We start from the raw sequence: 19,741 nt of genomic DNA on the forward strand, positions 1-19,741 counted from the left end.
TCATCTTTTTAGTCCTCTTAATGTGTATGTTGCTCAGAATGAGGATTTTTCTCTGTATCTCTACCAGTTATGAATCTAGTAGTAATTATTAATAATGAGGAGATGGTTCTGTAATCACCATGCCCTCAGTAGGAAGAATGGGTGACAAATTAATCCAAGCTCGAAACAAGACTGTTATCAGTGCAAGGAGAGATGGCAAAGCTGCAGTGAATGCTGTGGACCCATTTCCTGCTCTTTGATATCCCAACAGCTGGGGTTTATGTGGAGATAAGTAATTTCTGAGTCAACCACAAGAAACACCACTGCACACCTTAGTTCTTTCTGTTTGGTTATTCAAAGTGGACTCAACTGCTCAGAATATCCTGAGCTGGAAGGGGGCCATGAGGATCATCAAGTCCAACTCCTGACTTCACACAGGACAGCTTAAAAATTAACCTGTGTATCAAAGAATGTTGTCCAAGTGCTCCTTGCACACCATCAGGCTTGGTGCCACTTCCCTGGGCAGCTTTCCCTGCCAGATCACCTTCTCAGGGAGGAACATTTCCCTGACATCCAGCCTGAACCTCCCCTGATGCAGCTTTAAGCCATTCCCTTGAGCCAGAGAGAAGAGATCAGCACACCACCCTCCTCATGAAGAGGGGAAAGGATCAGGCTCATTTGAATTTGTAGCTGTTCAAAGACAGTTCAGATCTGTTATATGGAGGAAGATGTGCACTGCCCAGTTTACATCTTAATACTGGATTTTACCAATTTTTCTGACTCAGACTTGTAGCTGCTGCCACACTGTTTTTTATCACATTTTTTGAGTCAGCCCATACAGAAACTGAGCAGGTTTGGGACTGCTGATTGTGCAGGTAACCTGACAGTGGGAAAAGTCATGTTTTAAAGAAAAAATTAAGGAAGAAATGCTAGCTGGCCTACCCTGCCCTGTAAGATCTTTGTACTTTTACCATTCTTTCACATCCCCTATCCCCGCTATTAAGGTAGTAGAAGTAGAGATTGTGATAGAACATTCATAGAAAATATTTTCCAATCAGATTTGATGTATCAGGATGGCATGGACACATTTCATCACCAACATCTCTAACCAGAGAAAGGAAATCCACATGTCTCTCTAAATCTTTCTGCTCCAGAGAGGAGCAGAAGGAAAAGTTAAGTCCATCACACCAGGCCACTCCTGATCCTACTGCACCTGAGAGCTGTAGCCACCAAGGGCTCCAGCCAAGGCAGGGTGTCAAATGTTGAGTTTTTAATGACACCTACTGCACACAAGGAGCCATGGAAAGTGCCCTGGGCCATGGAGCACACACACAGGCTGTGCTCAAGGGCCTGTTATCCCTGGGTGCTTGGAAAGGGCAGCAGAACACACCTCTCCTCACAGCTGTGCTGCAGTTTCAGTGCCAGTCTGGCCCCACAGGCATTTTCCTAGGTGTAAAACACCAGCAGGGATGCATGGATTGATTATTATTTTTAATGCTAGCAGTATGTTGCCTTCAGGAGCCAAAGTGCAACAGAAAATGAATGCAGGGTTAAGCAGCAAAGAGGAATGCAATGAACACCAGGCTGTGAACAACAGCCCCAAGGGACACAAAGAGCAGGGGCAGGGCAGGCCCTGCCTGGGCTGCGCAGGCCCCAAGCTGCCCTTCCTCTCCTGTCAGCTCCAAGCTCAAGGCAAACACCCATCAGCCAAATGCTCTGGGGTTTTCCACAAGACACCAAGGCTCTTCAAGGGTTAACTGGGGTTATTAGAGGCTGTAATTTCACAGCTCACATGCAGAGGTGCTTCACTAACCTGTCTCAGGAAGGCCCTGAGGACCAGCACAGCCTGGAGGCAGGGAAAGGCCTCACCTACCTGCCCAGGTGTGTGCCACAAGCTCTGGGGCTCAGCTGACCTCCCAAGGAACTCATCTGGGTGACAGAGGACACACATGACCTCAACTGCTGCCATAGTGCAGCTGCCACAACTGAACAGTTTCCTGCAGGGTGAGGCCTTGATGCTGGCTCCCTTCCTGACACAGGGATTTCACCACTGGAACCGGAGAAGACTGAAAGGGAATCTCATCAATACATACAAGTATCTCAAATATGGGTTTTGAGATGGTGCCAGGCTCTTTTCAGTGGTGCCCAGGGACAGGATGAGGAGAAATGGACATAAACTAAACACAAGAAATTCCACCTCAGTGTGAGGCAGCATTTCTGTACACTGAGGGTGGCAGAGCCCTGGAACAGCTGCCCAGGGAGGGCCTGGAGTCCCTCTCTGGGGCCATTCCAATCCCATCTGGACACACCCCTGTGTCACCTGCTGCAGGTGTCTGTAGGCAGAGCATAATGTCAGGCAGAATCATAAATTTCACATCAATTGTTGTCTTGTTTTCTCTGAAATTCCTGCAGGTGCTGGTTGATCGCTAAGAAAGAAAAAGAAAACCAACAAAGGTTAAAATATCTTTGCCTTAGTGATGGCAAAGAACAGGGGGAAGTCACGCTGGAAATCCAGTGGTTTATCCTTGGAGACTCTGCTTTGCTAATGCACCAAACTGCAGAAGAAGAAGAAGAAGCCAGTTTTGACAACAGAGCATTGGATCTTCTGCAGCAAACAAAGCTCTTCCTTGGGCAGAGAGCAAATGTTATGAATGGGTAAGGCCTTATAAAGGGAAAGCTTTGTAACATGGCTCTGGCCTGTTACTTAGGCTAAGTAGAAGGGAACTATGGGAGAGTGGCTCAGCTGGAATAGGGGTAGAGAGATGAGAGAGATGTGAGAGATGTGGGGGACATGCTGAGTGACTGCCACATCATGTCTACATTGTGGTGTATGGTACTTGGTTGACTTGGGCTTGTTGTGCCTAACAACTGTGCAAACTGATAAGCAGCTAACTGCTTTAAAAGGCCAGGTTTTTGGCAATAAAGAGCACTGATTTGCACCTGCCTGGCGTCCTTGTGTTGCCCATTATCCCAACCAGCAAACACAAAGCCTAAGCCTGGTCTATTCCCATTCTCTCCTGGAGAAGTAACCAGGCAGCCTCAGAAAGACAAGCAAACCTAAGACTCTTCATAAAAGTGAAATGGATTTAGCCAGGTGGAGTTGGGTCATGGGGAGATTGTTTTAGTTGTGTATCTAATCCGATCGTGCTGCATTAAACACATCAATTTAGTTTAAAGTGTCGAGGAAGTGCAGTAAAAATTCCACAAATGTATTTTCTACAGAAACCTGTGAGCGTCCATGAGTTATTGAGATTATGAAGCATGAATCCCCAAAATGAGATGGAGAAGTATAGCTCTGTTTATAGCCCTGCAACAGTGACTGTTCCCAAAAAAATATCTTGTATCTGTTGGTTGAGTGGTGTAATGCCCCCATGAAAGGCAAACTTAGGCTACAAGGTATTGATTGTGTATCAGCTTTCACCAGCAGCCAACAGTGCATCTGTCCCGGTGTGGGTTTTTAGCTAAGCAAAAAATACCAAGGCATGCTTCATTTTGAGCTGGGTCTGTACCCGTCAGCCCTTTTCAGTGGTGCCGGAATGCTGATTCCTGGGAAGGGCAGTGGAGGAGCTCACAAGTTTCTTCATCACTACAGGCCACCCATCCCTGCTCTTCTGCCACCTTGCTTAAAGAGAAAACTCCATTACATGGCTGGGATTCCAGGTCTGGGAGAAATCCCAGCCTCAGGACTGCAACTCTGCGTCCCAGGAGGCAATCATGCTCCACAGTTTCATTTGGAGTCTCTGCTGGTCAAAGCATCTGGGGCCACCTCAAAATCACACTCACCTGAAACACAGCAGTGCTGGAAAGCCTGCTGGAAAGATTCAGAGAGATTTGAAAATCTCAGCAAGACTTCTCCCCCCTCCCCCGGAATAAAAGAAATATTTTGTGGTCACTGAATTGCTCTCAAGTATGCAACGCAAGTAGCTCTGCTGGAGCACCCACACACATGGAGAAAACTCATGGTATAAAATGCCAGATGTATGATCATCCAGTTTTGGTTTTCATTGTTTTCTCTCCCAGATGGTTTTATATCACACCCCTGGCCCTGATTTGAAAAGCAGCAAAAACTTAGCTATTAAAAAAATAAATTTATTATTTTCAAACTCTCATTTTACTGCTTGGGTTGTTTTATGTTGTGGTAGCTCCTTGTTAAAGTTCATTCTCTCCTTCCGTACAATCATTTCTGTTCCTCAGCAATTGCAGCACTGTACATTCACTCTTCTGATTCAAACACGTGCATCTCCATCACGGGCTCACCAGGATGTCCCTCCTCCCACTACAGTGGCACTTTTCTTAAAAAGCCTTTTTAAGTGAGGGATAACTCAGAGCCTGGTCACTCCAACATACCTACTTCCTATGGAATGGCTTAGGTTGGAAGGGACCTTAAAGATCACCAAATTCCAACCCCTGCCTTCGACAGGGACATTTTCCACTATTCCAGGTTGCTCAGAGCCCTGTCCAGCCTGGCCTTGGACACTGCCAGGGTTGGGGCAACCCGTGCCACTGCCTCACCACTCTCACAGGGAACAATTTCTTCCTAATACCCATTCTAACCCTCCTCTCCATCACTGTGCAAGTTCCTGTCCTTGCTGTTCCTGCTGAAGAGGTCCCTTCAGACACCAGAAGGATTCTATGAGGTCTCCACACAACCTTGTGTGTGTCCAGGCTGAACTTTCTCAGCCTGTTTCTACAGGGGAAATGTTCCAGTCCCCTTATCAGCTTTGTGGCCTCCTCTGGCCTAGCTCCAGCAGCTCCCTGTCCTTCCTGTGTTGGGCCCCAGGGCTGGACACAGGCCTGCAGCAGGGTCTCAGCAGAGAGGAGCAGAGGGGCAGAATCCCCCCTGCCCTGCTGCCCTGGAGCCTTGGATGAGATATCCAGGGTTTTCCAAGGTATTTTTAGGTGGAAGAGTTTAAACAGAAGACTGACAGCCTATGTAACACTGATGGCTGGGTCACTTCAGACCATTAGTGAGACACACAAATGTCCAAGAAATATGTGATTTTGTTTGCTTTCCTCTGACTGCTTAGGAGTTGGTGCCATTCTTTTCAAAGTGTCCTTTGGACCCTGGACTAAGGATGACACCATGTGAAAGCACTCCCAGTCATTGCTCATTTGGCAGGGAGCTGTTTCATCTGGTTGTGCATCATGGAACACACCCTTCCCAGCAGCATTCCTTCTTCCCAGGACAGCCCAGCACAACACAGGGTGCCCCCCCTCATGCCATAAGACCAGGTTCTATCCCAAATACAGCATGGAAGCAATGATGGTGTGGCACAATGGGGTGGTACATCGTTAGATATCTCCAGGGTAAGTGAATCATGAGGAATAGGCAGAGAGAGGTTCAGAAAACTGGGCTTTGCCAGATAAATTTGATTAATTTGTGGATGGATTACACAATTAGGGGGTGAAGGCAATACAAACAGCGACAATGTGCTTGGATTTTAACAAAATATTTGAATCCTGTGTCCTATGAAACCAACAGTGGAGAAATTTGTCCAAATTGGCTTGAGAAAAAACCAAACCAAAACAACTAACATGTGGGCAGCAAACAGGCTGGAGGAACAGAAACAAAGGGAAATGACAAAAAACAATGAGCCATATTGGAAAGGCTTTGTTAGTTCCATTTCCGAGGTGTGAAAATGATCAGTGTTAGTTCCAGTGTTATAAAATTGCATTCAAGAATGGATGAATTATCTGGGCATGAATGAAAGTTACGGCTGATAATAAATTAGGAATAAATACAAACACAAGTAGAATTTTAAAAAGGAAAAAAAAGGCAGAGGTATTTGGGAGCTTCTGGCAGGACCTGGAAAATCTGGGAGAAGAATCAGGTGGGAATCTGGATTAGAGAAGAGAAACTGAGGAGGACAGTGGTCTTGAAATGATGAGTTAAAAGCAGACCTTATCCCAGAGGTACAATTCAGAAAAACCCCTGAGCAGGTGCTTAACTTCAGGCATGTAAATTGTTACTGAGTCACTGAGAATGAAATAAAGCCCGTTAAAAGCTGTGCTGAACCGAGGCCAGATTGCTCAGCACCTTGCCTGAGCCCACCTATTCCCCACATCTTACCACAATTTTCCCCCATGATGCATCCTTGTTCTACTTTGGGCTCATGGATGCTCCAAGGGCTCTTAAGGAAACATATCCAGCAGCTGTCTGTGGATTTCACTCACACAAAAGTATTTTGGAAGCCCAAATTCAGCTCTGCTTCAAGCAGAAAGGAGACAGAAAATTCCACAGACAAAAATTCTCTCCACAGACAAAAATTACATTAGCAAAGGTAAAGTTTAAAGTTCTTGAGAACAGTCCTGAGCATTTAGTTTCTGCTCAGATTTTCTTTGACAGATGGGTCACAGAAACTCAATATCAACTTTCACTGAAAGAGTTTTTCAAAGAGAAAAATGACACTATTTTATTTTAAAAATGATACTGGGTCTTTCCCTGAGTTTTCAGGATTTCAGAGAAACTGAATCCAGCTTACAAAAGAACTCAACATTTGAAGGATTGCTATTTTCTAATGAAAACTGTCTGATCTATCCTTCTCTCCTTGTATTCACCCTTTTATCTTTGTGATAACAAATACTGATATGATATTACTGATATGATTGTCTGCATGCCTGGTACAAGAAAGACTCATTTTTTATTTTTGCCAGCAATTCCTGTGCTACTTTATGGGACTTTGATGATCCTTGCGGGTCCTTTCTAGCTCAGAATATTCTGATACCCAGTGCATACTATTCCTACTGCTGTCCAAGAGACTTGCAACAGCCTTTCCCTTTCCACCTTATCAGAAACTTCCCCTCCAGCTCTGCTTGGCAGTGAAAACTTTTTATTCATCACCTTTTTCTGAATATTTCTGCTGGGTCAATTGTTTGGGAGAAAAAATAAACCAAAAAAACACCACAAAGCAACTTAACAAAACAAACATAACAAAACAAACAAACAAAACCAACAAACCAGAAAGCTGGGAAGTTGTTGATGAAGAACCACTTTTAAGGAACAACAATGAAATAAAACTCACTGTTAGGTCAGCAGGAGCTGACCATCTCAGCAAGGTCCTTGATCTATCCACTTTCCCATGACACAGTTCTCCATTGCCTTATTGGATGGGTTTTCATGAAGGATTTTCTCATGGAGTGCTGAAAAATCATCTGAGCTCTGATGGGTTGTTGGAAACAAATGGTGGATGAACCCCTTTGAGCTCAGTACCTTTGCTCAGTGGTCTGTGATTTGCAGAGGACTTGCCTTGGGGATGAGGGTGATCCCTCCTAACCCCATGCTAGTTTTTCGAGCAAAATGTTTGTTTCTATTATTCGCAAAGTACTGTCCCCATTCATAAGTTTTTATAGATAGTAATAATTCCTCAGTGCAAAATATTATACCACTGTGTGAGCAATCCCTACAAGATATATTGTTTTCTTTAAGTCTTTAGATAAAAGCCTTTATAGCAGTTGGGTTGTCTCTGATACTGTGCTCCTTCACCTCAGCTCCTGGGTTTGCTCAGATTACTGCCAGATTTCTTAATTCCCCCCTCTGTGCCAGCAGAGATGGTGCAGTATTTGAGGGCCAGTACCACGCTGCAGCCTGTCAAAATGTGATGGGAGATGGCCCTGAAGCCTCCCTGACTTAAACTGCAGCTGTCATTTTCCATCAGTCCCCACTGCTGGAGCTTAGCTCCTGCTGGCACAGCACCCTAGGCACAGTTTAAGCCCTGCTTTTCCCTGCAGGTCTCCACTTTTCACACAACTGACACATTTTACTCTCTCCCCCTTCTTCCCCCGCAAAATACTTCCTCTTGTTCCTCTGACTTTTCTTCTCTGGCCCTGCTCCTTCTGCGCCTGAAGTCCCACATGCTTCCTTCCCCTCACTCACACCCCATCCGTGCTTCCACCACAGTATTAAGTCATAATTAGTAGGAATAGAAAACAAAAAGCTTCTAAGGAAGCCTTTCCTCCATTCTCAGTGTCAGATAAAGCATATTTGCAAGAAGGGTAGGGTAAGCAGCATGTCCCCAGCATGAGACCCCACTCTTAGGATGACACTTCATCCACACTGCCTGGAGAGCTCTGTCCCTGAGGGGCTGGGTACCACAGCCCATGCTCCCACTGTGTGCCTGGCCACACAGGCAGCAGGACAATGAGGGGCAGCAGGTGGGGCTGCAGTGGAGGGCAGGGAGCCCAGGGAAAGGATGGGCTGGGACAATGCAGCATGCTCAGCAGCACTCACAGGACACCAGGGGCATTGCCACTGCCAAGTCTCTGGAGGGGCAGAGGGAGACAAGGGCAGCATGGAAAGGTTTGTGGCTTGGTGAAGAGGCTGAGCACCTTCCTGTGCAAAGATCAGTACAGGGAAAAGTGCACATTTGTTGGGAAGTGCCAAAAGTGGACCAGTTGTATCCCAAATACCACTTACCCCTTCACGTTTCTTTTCCTCAATCCACTCAGCTACAGGTGCTGAACTCACTGATTGGATGAAGACAGGGAATAACTTTTCCAGAGCAGAAGCTGGCACTCTGGCTTTGTAGCAGTTCATACAAGAGCTAACTCATCCAGATTACAATATTTTTACCAGCTGACCACAGGATAAACCTTCCACAAGTCTGACCCTTCTTTACCAGGCCATAGTGCCCAGAGGCCTGTCCCAACAGAGCAGTGTGTCTGGAAAGGCTGACATTTACCCAGCGCAGGCTGTGCTGTCCAAAGCGGCTAAAAATCACATCATGCTTCCACTCTGCCCTTCTACCACCTGTAGGAGGAGAATGCCATGAAACCTTCAGATATTTCACCACAGGTATGTAACACTGGGGCTGCCAAGAGAAGTGGAGATGAGCCTGGGTCTCCTTGCTGGCACGTGGACAGCATTTCCTCGGGTGTCTGACTGTGCCCAAACACAAACCAATGGCCCCAACTTTAACCTTGCAATCTCCCTTAAGACAAGAGACAGATGAATCAAAGTGGGGAAACAAATAGACACAGCTGGGCCAATCCAGCCTAAGGATACACCTAACCCTGTATTTTGTCTCCAGCTATTCTCAAATTTGCTTTATTGCTTTCTTTTTGTGTTCCAGTGTGAGGCCTGGATTCGGTGCTTCCCCCCCTCTCCCCAAGTTCACCCCAGAGCCCACCCCTGGCAGTGTCCCAAGCAGCTGTGACACAGGGAGGCTCAGCAGAGCTGGCCATAACCCTTCTATCCTCCCTTGTCCATCTGTCTGTATTTGCCTCCCCCATTCTGAGCCCACACTCCACACACAAATGTCCATGCTGGCAAAGCCCCTTGGCAGAGAGGGCAAAGGGTGGTGGCCAGCTCTGTGCCAAAGCCATTGTTGAACACCCTGATCTCTCATTTTCCTCCTCAAAACACCCTCCTGTACTTTGCTTGGGGTGAGCTGGCCAGAGAATTCCCTGTGGTGCCCCTTCCCATTGCACCAGGATCTGTCTCTGTCCTTGTCCCACGCTCTTGTGTGCAAGAGTGGACACTGGATGGTGGCAGCCAAATGGGTCAGTCGCTGCTGATTTGAAAAGATTTTTTTTCATAGAAGTGGAACAATTACTTCAAGAATGGAAAAAGAAGCTAAGGACACAGGAAAAACAAACAAATAAAGCTGCTGTCCCCAGGGTCCTCAGGCAGAGCCCAAAGGAAATGTGAGAGAGCTGCAGGAATGGGACAAATGTACATCCAACTTCCCCACACACGCTCCCGTTCCCATCCCCTCGGGACACAATGGCAGCCACTGTGCCTGGCTGGGCCCAGCAGCTGAACAGCTGGCAAAGTGCACAGAGTCCAGCCTCAGAGTAGGGCTGAGATGGACATCCATCCAGAGAATGTATCTGCTCTGGGATTTGCACGTGCCCCATCTGGAGCTCCTGGGAAAGCTCTGAACACAGGGGCTCCCCTCAGAGGGTCCAAGTCAAATGGAAATAGAAAGGCAAGCATTAGGCTGGGAGATAGCACTTCCCTTTCTGTCACATGAAAGATGAGTCCATTAGGGAACATCCTCTCTGGAGCCTGTAGGGAAAAGCTTGGAGGCTCCCAGATAAAACAGCTTGAGTTATGTCTTCCTTGGCTTTCAGTGAGGACAAGCACAAGGATTTCCATTGTCCGCACCGTTAGCAACATTGCATCGTCCAAAAGACCTTGTTCATTTATCAGCTTCCTTTAAAATCTTTTGTTCACAAGCTTGCTTGTGTGTGAACACAGAAAAAAAATCCAGCTCTATCTAGTATCAGCCTGCAGCTGTTCACTGACAGAAGGACTCAAAAGCTACAGATATGAACATGGGAAAATCCACCCAAAGCAGAAGGAAGACACAGTAAGCAACAGCTGCATGACAAGAATATGCTGTTTCTGTAGTGTGAGGGGGGGAAAAAAGCTACAGTTACAATAAGCATCAGAAAGTTGTCTGCAAACATTATAATTACTATTCAGCTCAGAAGATAAACCAGATTACCTCTACTTCTAACTTTCTCTGGGTATCTGATGCTCTTCTGGACATATGCTCTGATTCCCAGCAGGGTTTGGAAATTCCAAGCCAACTTTGAACCATCTTTTAAGTGCTGGAGTCAGCAGATTTCAATCTGTCCCTGACTTTCATAGGAAAAAAGAAAATTAAAAAAAAAACCCCCAAACCTCTGTCCCCAAAACCTGCTGAGTCCTCTAAAAACTCTACATATAATATTTTGATTATCCATAACAGGGTTGTGTGTGGGACATAGCAGATGTTTTTTATGCTGCTTTAAACCAAACTGATCCCAGGAACAGGAGTTTTCTAAGTGTGTTCTTAGGACATAGCTCCTCCCTGAGTCCTCCTTCCTGAGACCCCACAGCCAGAAACAGAGATTAGTACTGGCTTTCCCAGCTCTCCAGGAGTTCCAGCTTATATTTCTGTTTGCATCACACCCTTGCAGGCCCTCTACTTCATCATTTACCACCTCAGGGATAAATAACTATTAAAATACATAGCAAAGCGATTGTGTAATGTTTGTAAAAATAATCATGCTTTACTTGAGATGTGCAAGAAAATCTATAGAGCCAAAGAATGCAACAGTCGAGCCTATTTGTACTGCTTCTGGTTCTTCACTGTCCTTTGTCAGACCTTTCCAAATCCTCTTAGGACAACCCTTTTTCACTTTCTCACCCTGGACAGGGTGTTGCAACATCAAATTTTAGCCTTTCTTCAGTAGCTCCCCTTCACAGCTACTTGACTCATCAAAAAGGGTTTTCTTCTGCAGAGGTGTGTTCCCTTCTTGATTTTTTACCTTCCCAAGCTTTCTTTGCAAAGAGCTTCTTAGCCCTTCCTCTAAGGGAATTCTTGTCCCTCAGTTCCCAGAGAATCTGCATAACCTGACCTTCTCCAAGATGGAGCAATTCCTTTGTTATCTGAAGATAACAAGCTCATTCAGGTGCCAACAGTCTCGAATAGTCCCTCTATTCACAGAGAAACCTGGTTCCCTCCCTTCTTTCCAGTGCAACATTTGTGAGATAGGGGCAGAAGAGAAGGTGGTGTTAGAACACAAGTGTGGAAATGATCTGTAAAACGAACCTTCCTCTCTGGTGAGGGAGGTGTTTCTGTCCAGGAACTGCTGGGACCCTGGAAAGGCAGTGCCACTCCACGATGTGCCATGGAACTCATGTAAGATGTTTCTCTGCAGCACAGAACCTCAGATATTTGTAAAACAGAAATGGCGTTTTCCTGACCTGTGGGAAGCTTCCCTTCTGAGGATGGTGATTGGCACCAATGAGCCTTATTAATAAAAATTTGAAACCCAAAAAAGAAACAATTCATGTCTGGGCATGAGAACCCACTCAGGCAAAAGGGCTCCCAGGCCAGCCAGCAGAGAGTACCTTGGGAAGAGCTACAGGACAGGATGAGGAGCTACCAACATCACTCCAGGAACCTGCTCCAAGAGGTTATTGCAATGTCAGGATGAGGTCAAAGCCCAGGGGAGAGTTTCAGCACACAGAGAAATAAGACAAAAGCACAACAGAGTTTTGCTTAGGGTACAGATTTGCACCACGAGGGATGGAGAAGGACCAAGAATGGAGCCAAGGGAGGAGGAGACAGTGCAGAAGATCTGGAGGTTTCAGTGAAGGAGAGCAGTGTAGGACATGTGTTAGTGATTTTTTTAGTTACTAAGGCGGTTTAGTTCCAGTCAACAAAAGCCACATTACAGATCCTGTATGCTACACCCTGAGCTACGTATATGCCAGTGGCCAGCAAGCACCCACACTGCTTCCTTCTGCTTTTCAGATACTCAGGACACTTCAAGAGGATGAACAAGAATTACAGTGAGGCAAACTCTGACCAAGCACAAAGATTCTTAACAAAGAAACAGAAATTAACTTCTTAAACTTTCTTAACAAAGGTTCTTTACAAGGTTCTTCCACCTGATGCTGATGTAGCACTGAGGCATTACCCAGAGGGACTGGGATCTCCATCCTTGGATGTCTTGGCTGCACAAGGCCCTGAGCAGCCCAATCCAGCTTGGGAGGTGGCCCTGCTGTGAGCCGTGGACTGGACTAGATGAATTCCAACGTTGCTCTTAATAAGAGCAGTGTTTCCCTCAGACCTGTGTCTATTTAGGTGCAGTAAAACATCTGGAAGGCAGCATAGGTCGTGCCTAGGAAGTTGTGCCTCCCTGTTAACTCCAGCTCCAGCTCCAGATTCAGGGAAAGCAGCAGTGGAGCAAGAGGGTCTCTTAGCTGAGAGTAAAAAGCCAAATGCTGCTGGGGTGGGGTAGCAGAGCTGCAGAGAGGGGAGGACATTTTCCTTGGACACCCTTGGGGAGATGCACCCCTTGAGAAAGCGCTCACCATTGCCCAGCTGCTGCTGAAGTGTTCTTCCCCTGTGGAGTGATGGAGGAGCTTTGGGAGCTCTACAGGGGCAGCAGCAGCAGTGGATTTCACAGACACCTGTGAGAATTTCTGTCCACTTCACCAGGAGGGCAGCTATCACTTCACCAGCCCTCCTGACTCTGCCCAAACGACCTTCTCACCCACATCAGGAGCTGTGCCCAGACCAAACAAGAACCTCCTCAGACTTTGGATGGAACTCAGACAAAGCACACATGACTTTGACCATGCCTAACAAGACACCTCAGTCAGCCAAAACCTGACTGTGTGTAAATGCTGGGAGCTGAGATCTGAAATAGCTGAGGGCTGAGCTTGGAACAAGGATGTTTGTCACCCTCCTGCACAGAGGGACAGTGTCTGAGCTCCTGGTTGCCCACTGCTCACTGAAATGCCCAGCAAAGCCTCACCGTGGGCAGGAGCACTGAGCAGAAGGATTTGGGGAAGCCAGGGATGCTGAGGAGCTCATAGGTGACAAGGTTTTCTCACTGTCCACACTGTCTGAATTCTCAATAAAGCCATTTATTCAAAAGCCATGTGGCACCTGGCCAGTGACTGAGGGCTCTGGCTATAAGTGCCACTGTGAAAAGGGGCAACACCTTCCAAAAAGCTTCAATTTGACCACTATAAAATGCATTGTTTTGGGGCATACTGGGGCTGGAACATTCCCTAAAGAGAAGCAGAGAAAAAAGAAGCAAATGATAGCACTGTGTTCAGGTGGTCATTAATATTATATGCAATGTAGTATTTTAGGCTATTAATATTTTAAAAGCAAATGATTTTCCCCTGTGTAGATGTAATCGACTCAGAGTTGAGTAGTAAAATATCCTGATTGTTTATCCATGGGAATAGCTTTTAATTCAGTAGTTTTGGAGGAGGAAATTACAAGTAAAATAGTTTACCTCAGTAGAGAGAATTTATTTACACAGTTTTATTTTGTGATACTATTGTTTTGAGGGGTTTATGTGTTTGTCTCTTTGTCAGGCAATAAAAGTTTATTCTATTTCTTTGTCTGATCGTGTTAAGAAGACAAAAATCAGCAGATCTATGGAGTATTTCATTGTCCCTGGAATGCAAAGAGGACATCCAAAATACTGGTTGAGAGCCTTATATTTCTTCATGGAAAATTTTTGACACTTTCACAGAGGTGACAAGATAAGCTGTTGTTCCTTCAAAAAATACACCTTTTTTCAGAATTTGGATGTACATTACACATCTGCACACAAAGAGAGGTCCAGCTCATCCCCATCCCACAGTCATTCACAAGGCTTCCAAACCAAAATCCCACCCTGATGAAGCTCCATATAAGATATCTCACTCCTTGGCAGACAATATATGCCTCATATGTTTCAGCAAACTATTCAATGTGGCACCCAGTGTCAGGATAATTCTGTCACTGCAGATTAACAGAATCATTGCACTTACCTTTCAAATACAGCTGCTCTCCTGGGAGTAAATACTGTGATTATTTAGCAATCCACAGCACTGTTAAAACAAATAAAATATGCCCTTCCTAAATCTCCATAAAATGAGCAATTTTCTCTTAACACCTTGCTTTCCTATTCCTTGTTTGCATTGACCTGGGCATGCTACACATGTGTATGAAATGTAAAATCTTTTCCTCAGTGTAGACAGAAAGCAAATAAAATGGAATTGAAGCTCCACATTTGTTTCAGTAAGAGCAGAATCACCTGAGAGACCACAGAGAAAAGACAGAGAAAAGAGGGAGGGAGGGAGGGAGGGAGGGAGGGAGGAAGGAAGGAAGTGTCGGAAGGAAGGAAGGAAGTGTCGGAAGGAAGTGTCGGAAGGAAGTGTCGGAAGGAAGGAAGGAAGTGTCGGAAGGAAGGAAGGAAGTGTCGGAAGGAAGGAAGTGTCGGAAGGAAGGAAGTGTCGGAAGGAAGTGTCGGAAGGAAGTGTCGGAAGGAAGTGTCGGAAGGAAGTGTCGGAAGGAAGGAAGGAAGTGTCGGAAGGAAGTGTCGGAAGGAAGGAAGGAAGGAAGGAAGGAAGGAAGGAAGGAAGGAAGGAAGGAAGGAAGGAAGGAAGGAAGGAAGGAAGGAAGGAAGGAAGGAAGGAAGGAAGGAAGTGTCGGAAGGAAGTGTCGGAAGGAAGGAAGGAAGGAAGGAAGGAAGGAAGGAAGGAAGGAAGGAAGGAAGTGTCGGAAGGAAGGAAGGAAGGAATGTCACAGCAAGATGCTCTAAAAATTGGAGATCAGCTGCAGTTTTGGGGACAGTAAATCTTTTATTGATAAATCTCAACAGTTGGAAAAGAAAAAAAACTTGCACATTTAATGCTGAAGCCATTCTTGAACTAAGGATTGATACAAACATGCCAGCAGGTAGGGAATGCAAGAGGTTAACAGCAAAGCCATTTTAAGCAGAAAAGGAAGCTGATTCATAGGCAGTGAGAAGACAAAAAAAGGGGGGGAGGATTGTCACCTTGTGATTCTATCATATTATTAATGATGAAATAGATATCAGCAGTTCATACCTGTAATTTAGCAGAACCTTGCTTGCTCTTTCAAACATCTACACCAAAAGCAGAAAAACAAAAAACCCAAACCCAAGAAAAGAATGGCAGCGTCTCTGTGCAGTTCTGCATGCCAGGGTAAAAAATGTCACTTTCCATGAACTTCCTGGCGCGTGGGAGGCACCTGTTCCCTGTTCCCTGTCTGAGCAAACGAGCGCAGCCTTATCACCCTGCCCCCCCAGAGAGGAGCGCCGCGGCTGCGAAGGATAAGGCAGTAATGTCAGCCTGGGAATTCTTTGGGCTAAATGTGATGAATTTATCGAGTCTTCCAGCATAAAACATCAATCCCAGGTACATGACTATCCTTGTAGCTTTTTTTCAGACTCCTTTCCCATCTCGCCTAATAAAGGAATCTGACTGGAGCTGTGCACTCTTTGCACAAACACAGTTTCTAATTACTGCTCTGAAAAAGTTTAAACTGGAGAATGAGAAAGGTTAAAGAAGAAACTTTGCACAAAACAGAAAGGAGCAATTAATTAAAAATATATTAACCAATCACACGGAATTCATTAGTTAATGCTGTTAACTATTGAGCCTGCATAAAATCACCCTGTAAAGGTGAGAATAGTTTTATTACAGGGTATGTTTCACCTGCTCAATACCTTGTGTTGTCTAATGCAGCTGTTAATCATAAAGTTGCCAGCACACAGTTATTTAGAATTGAAAACTACCCTGTATAATTTAAAACTCCTTGAAAATACGTGGATGATACCCAGAAGATCCTGTGCTATTCACATTCTTTCCCAGTCTTTCATCAAAAACCAGAGGAAATAAAAGATAATTTTTATCATGTTTTTCCTGTTGAATGCACAGCATGGAATTATGAGATTTACCTTTGAATGGCTAAAACCCAGATAAATTAACAAAGAAACCCAAACAAACCCAAATCACCAAACTAGACTCCTTCCAGTGACTGAAGCTGGAATAACTATTTCAAATTTATTGCGCATTTTCTTATTCATGATGTTTGTTTGCTTTTGGGGCTTTCCTCAGCTTGGACGGGGGAAACACGTTCATCTGTTTCTTTTTTGGCTTCCAGTCGGTTTCACTTTCAGATTCTCATGTTTCACACTCCAGCCTTCAGGTTTCAAGCACTGCAAAGGAATACTTACTCCATTTAAACAAACAAAAACCCCGCGGCCGCCGGGCGCACTCACACCGTGTCTATTGCTCTGCAAAGCTTGAGCCCATCCTGTCCCCTGAAGCATCTTCCTGATGGTTCTCTGAGGAAAATAAATAAAATAAATAGGAGAGATGACGAATTTAGGATTAATTTAAAAACCCCGAGAGCTCTGCAGCACTCTCCAACAGAGGCCAATAAAATATCACTGCATATTATCGATTACACAATAACCGCGCGTCGCGTTGCTGATGAGGAGCGGTGACACCGGACTCGGTGCCCCGCAGAAGTGTCCCAAGACGCAAATGATGCCGGCGCTGTTGCCACCCGGCGGCTGCGGTGGGGTTGGGAGCAGCGCAGCCCCCTTCCCTCGGGGCTGCAGGGATGGCAAGGAGGAGCGGCTGTCCCGGAGCGCGGCTCCACCGAGGGGCTGGGCGCACATCCCCGCGACGTTTGATTCAATCATTTATGATTTTAAATGGGCCAGGCAGATCAGCAAAAGAAGGGGAGGAGTGCGAAAAGGGTGGGTTTTGCTGCTGTACTGTTGCATTATTTTTTGTTATTATTTTTTTGCCCTTTTTCGGGGGCTGTTGTTTTTTGGTTTTGTTTTTGTTGTTTTTTTTTTTTGTTGTTGGTTTTGTTTTTGTTTTGGTTTTTTTGTTTTTGGTGGGGTTTTTTTTTTGTTTTTTTTTTTTTTTGTTTTGTTTTTTTCCGGAGGAAGGGTGGTATTTAACATATGGCACTCGGTAATCTCTACACGGAGGCTGTTAAAACATCTGCTGCCTCCAAACGCATGCGGCAGCGCCCGTGGGCACGGGGACAAGGCGAAGGGGCAGCGCGGGCACTCTGGCTTCCGCGGCCGCGGGCCCCTGGCTCCCTGCCTGCCGGCCGAGCTTCCCACCAGAAACGGTGTTCTCCCGCTGGAAACGGGCACCGAGCGCATACAAGCCGTCGCACCGGGAGGAAGTGTTTTGGTTGTTTTGGTAGGGTTCTTTTATTTTTTTTTTTTTTTTTTTTTTTTTTTTGCACGACGTTGCTACAGATCAGTGGCACCTCTGCGTGCAGAGCTGGCACGCTTCCATTCATTATTGATTTAGGGAGGGGTTTTTTTCCCTAACGGGACATCCCCACCACACGCCAGCACCGTGGCTCGCCCGCGGTGCCCTCGGCTGCTCTCCTGGCTGCCGCCCCATCGCGGGGCGCGGGGCCCCCGCATCCCTTCCCCGCCGTGCCCCAGACATCACCCCACTTCGGAAAGTCGCAGCCGGACAATCGGGACACCCGTTGTCCTCCCCCCCGAAACCCACATAAATCACAATCGCTGCATTGTCGGGCTACAAAGCCAGACGGGAGCGCTTATGAATTTAAGTTTGGAGAAGGAAAACGTGCGCTGACACAACACGCTCCCTGTTCGCAGGAGCAGCCAGGAAGGGGAAATGAATGGTGGAAGTTAAAGAGCCTTTCATTGCGGAGCGCGCCGCAGCGGGTCCCGCTCGCCGCCCTCGCCGTGTGCCGGGGGTGCCCCGTCCTCGCCGCCCCTCAAACGCGAGCCTTGCCTGGCACGGCTCTGCCCGGGTCCCGGTGCCCCGCGGCTCGGCCGCCGGGGCCACACACGATGCCCGGCGGCTCCCCACGTCTCGGGAGGGAGAGACAATCTCTGCGCCCGGGGGCTGCGCGAACGGGACGAGGGGTGCGCGGGGATGAGTTTGTGGGGAAAACCTGCTCTCGGCTGTCCCCCGTTACAGGGGGATGGGGGCGGGCGACACTCCCGCTTTTGGGCTTTTTGCTGCCCGAGTAGCCCTTTGCTCCGACGGGCGGGCTCGCTGCGGGGCCGAGTCCCAGACAACTTTTGCCGGGTCAGCCTTGCCGCGGGACTCCGGCAGAGTCGGCACAGCTGTTCCCACCCCTCCCATCCGCTCTGATGCACAAGGGAGAGCGCTGCCGTGGGAGGGGGCGCCGGTGCCCACCCGCGGGCAAGGACGGCCGCTCGCCCGCCGTGCCCCGGTACCGGCGGAGCCCGTGCGGCTGCCGGCTCCGGCGGTGCGGTCAGGTGAGAGGGCTCCCTCTCGCCCCATCCCTCCCGGAGTGCTCTCGATGCCCGGGCATCATGCGCCCTTAAAATATAATCTGCCCAGTAACAATCAGCGCGCAGCGGCGAGAGCCCCAGAGCTATTGGCTATGCAAATAGCGGGAGGGGAAGCGGCGCCCCAAAGTCCCCGCTCGCAGTTTTAAGGCGGAATTTTTGTGCCCGCCGCCCCCGGCCCACCCTCCGCGCCGGCCGCCGCCGGGGGGCTGAGGGGCGGCCGCTGCGGGGACCCCGCTCCCCGCGGGGCTGCGGCCGCTCCGCGCCCGCCCCGGTAGCGCCTTCCCCTTCGGGAGCCTCCGCTCTGCCGCAGCCGGCAGAGGCTTCGCAGAGTTGTCACATTTTGCAGGCGGGGAGCGACTACCGGCGAAGTGCGAGCCGGGTGGAAGTCACCCTGTGTGGGACATAACTGCTCTCACCTCCCCCCTCCTCCCCAGCCAACCTTTCTCCCTCCTCCCTCCCTCCCTCCCTCCTCCCTCTGCTGCGTTTCCTAGAAAGTTATATCAGTGTGGCCATGCAACGCTAAGACGGTTCGCCTGCTCGAACCACGAATGTGTGCCGGAGGAAGTAGCGGGGTGATTGTGAGATTTCGCCCCGAAGACGCCGCGGAACCCCCACCCCTCAAGGGGTTTTTGGGGGGTTTGCTGTTAGCGGGGACCTCCGTCCCCCTCCGGCTGCAGGTTTAAGGAGGTGCCGGAGCAGGGAGAGCGAGACATGGATCTGGCACCCTGCTATGCCAGGGCATTTAATACTTCGCCCCCATCGTCTGGATGGGTACCGAGGGGCGCCCACAGTTCCTTGCAATAAGAGAAGGAGAGGGAAATTGATCGGGACGGGCTCCCTCAGAAGGCAAGTGTGGAACGGGTTTAATTTGGTTGCTGGAAGGAAGCAAAAGAGAAGCTGTCATTTGTGTCTGTGTGTCCCTATACGAGGGCCTCCTGGTTCCTTGTTAGCTTATAGAGAGGGAAAAAAAAAAAAAAAAAAGAGCGTTTGATGTTACGTCTGACCAGCTGCTGTTCTCCATAATAACAAGAGAGAGAACTGCCTGCCCTGGCGAGTTGCGTCACTTCGCTTCAACTTTAGGCTAGAAATCAAGAGAGGCAGAGACAAGTTTCAAGGGAGGCAGGAGCGAGCTGGAAAGCCCTGCCGTCTTCCTCCCACCCACCTACCCCTCCTCCTTTACCCC

Source organism: Melospiza georgiana, chromosome 4 (genome assembly GCF_028018845.1).
Source record: "Melospiza georgiana isolate bMelGeo1 chromosome 4, bMelGeo1.pri, whole genome shotgun sequence".
NCBI lineage: Eukaryota > Metazoa > Chordata > Aves > Passeriformes > Passerellidae > Melospiza > Melospiza georgiana.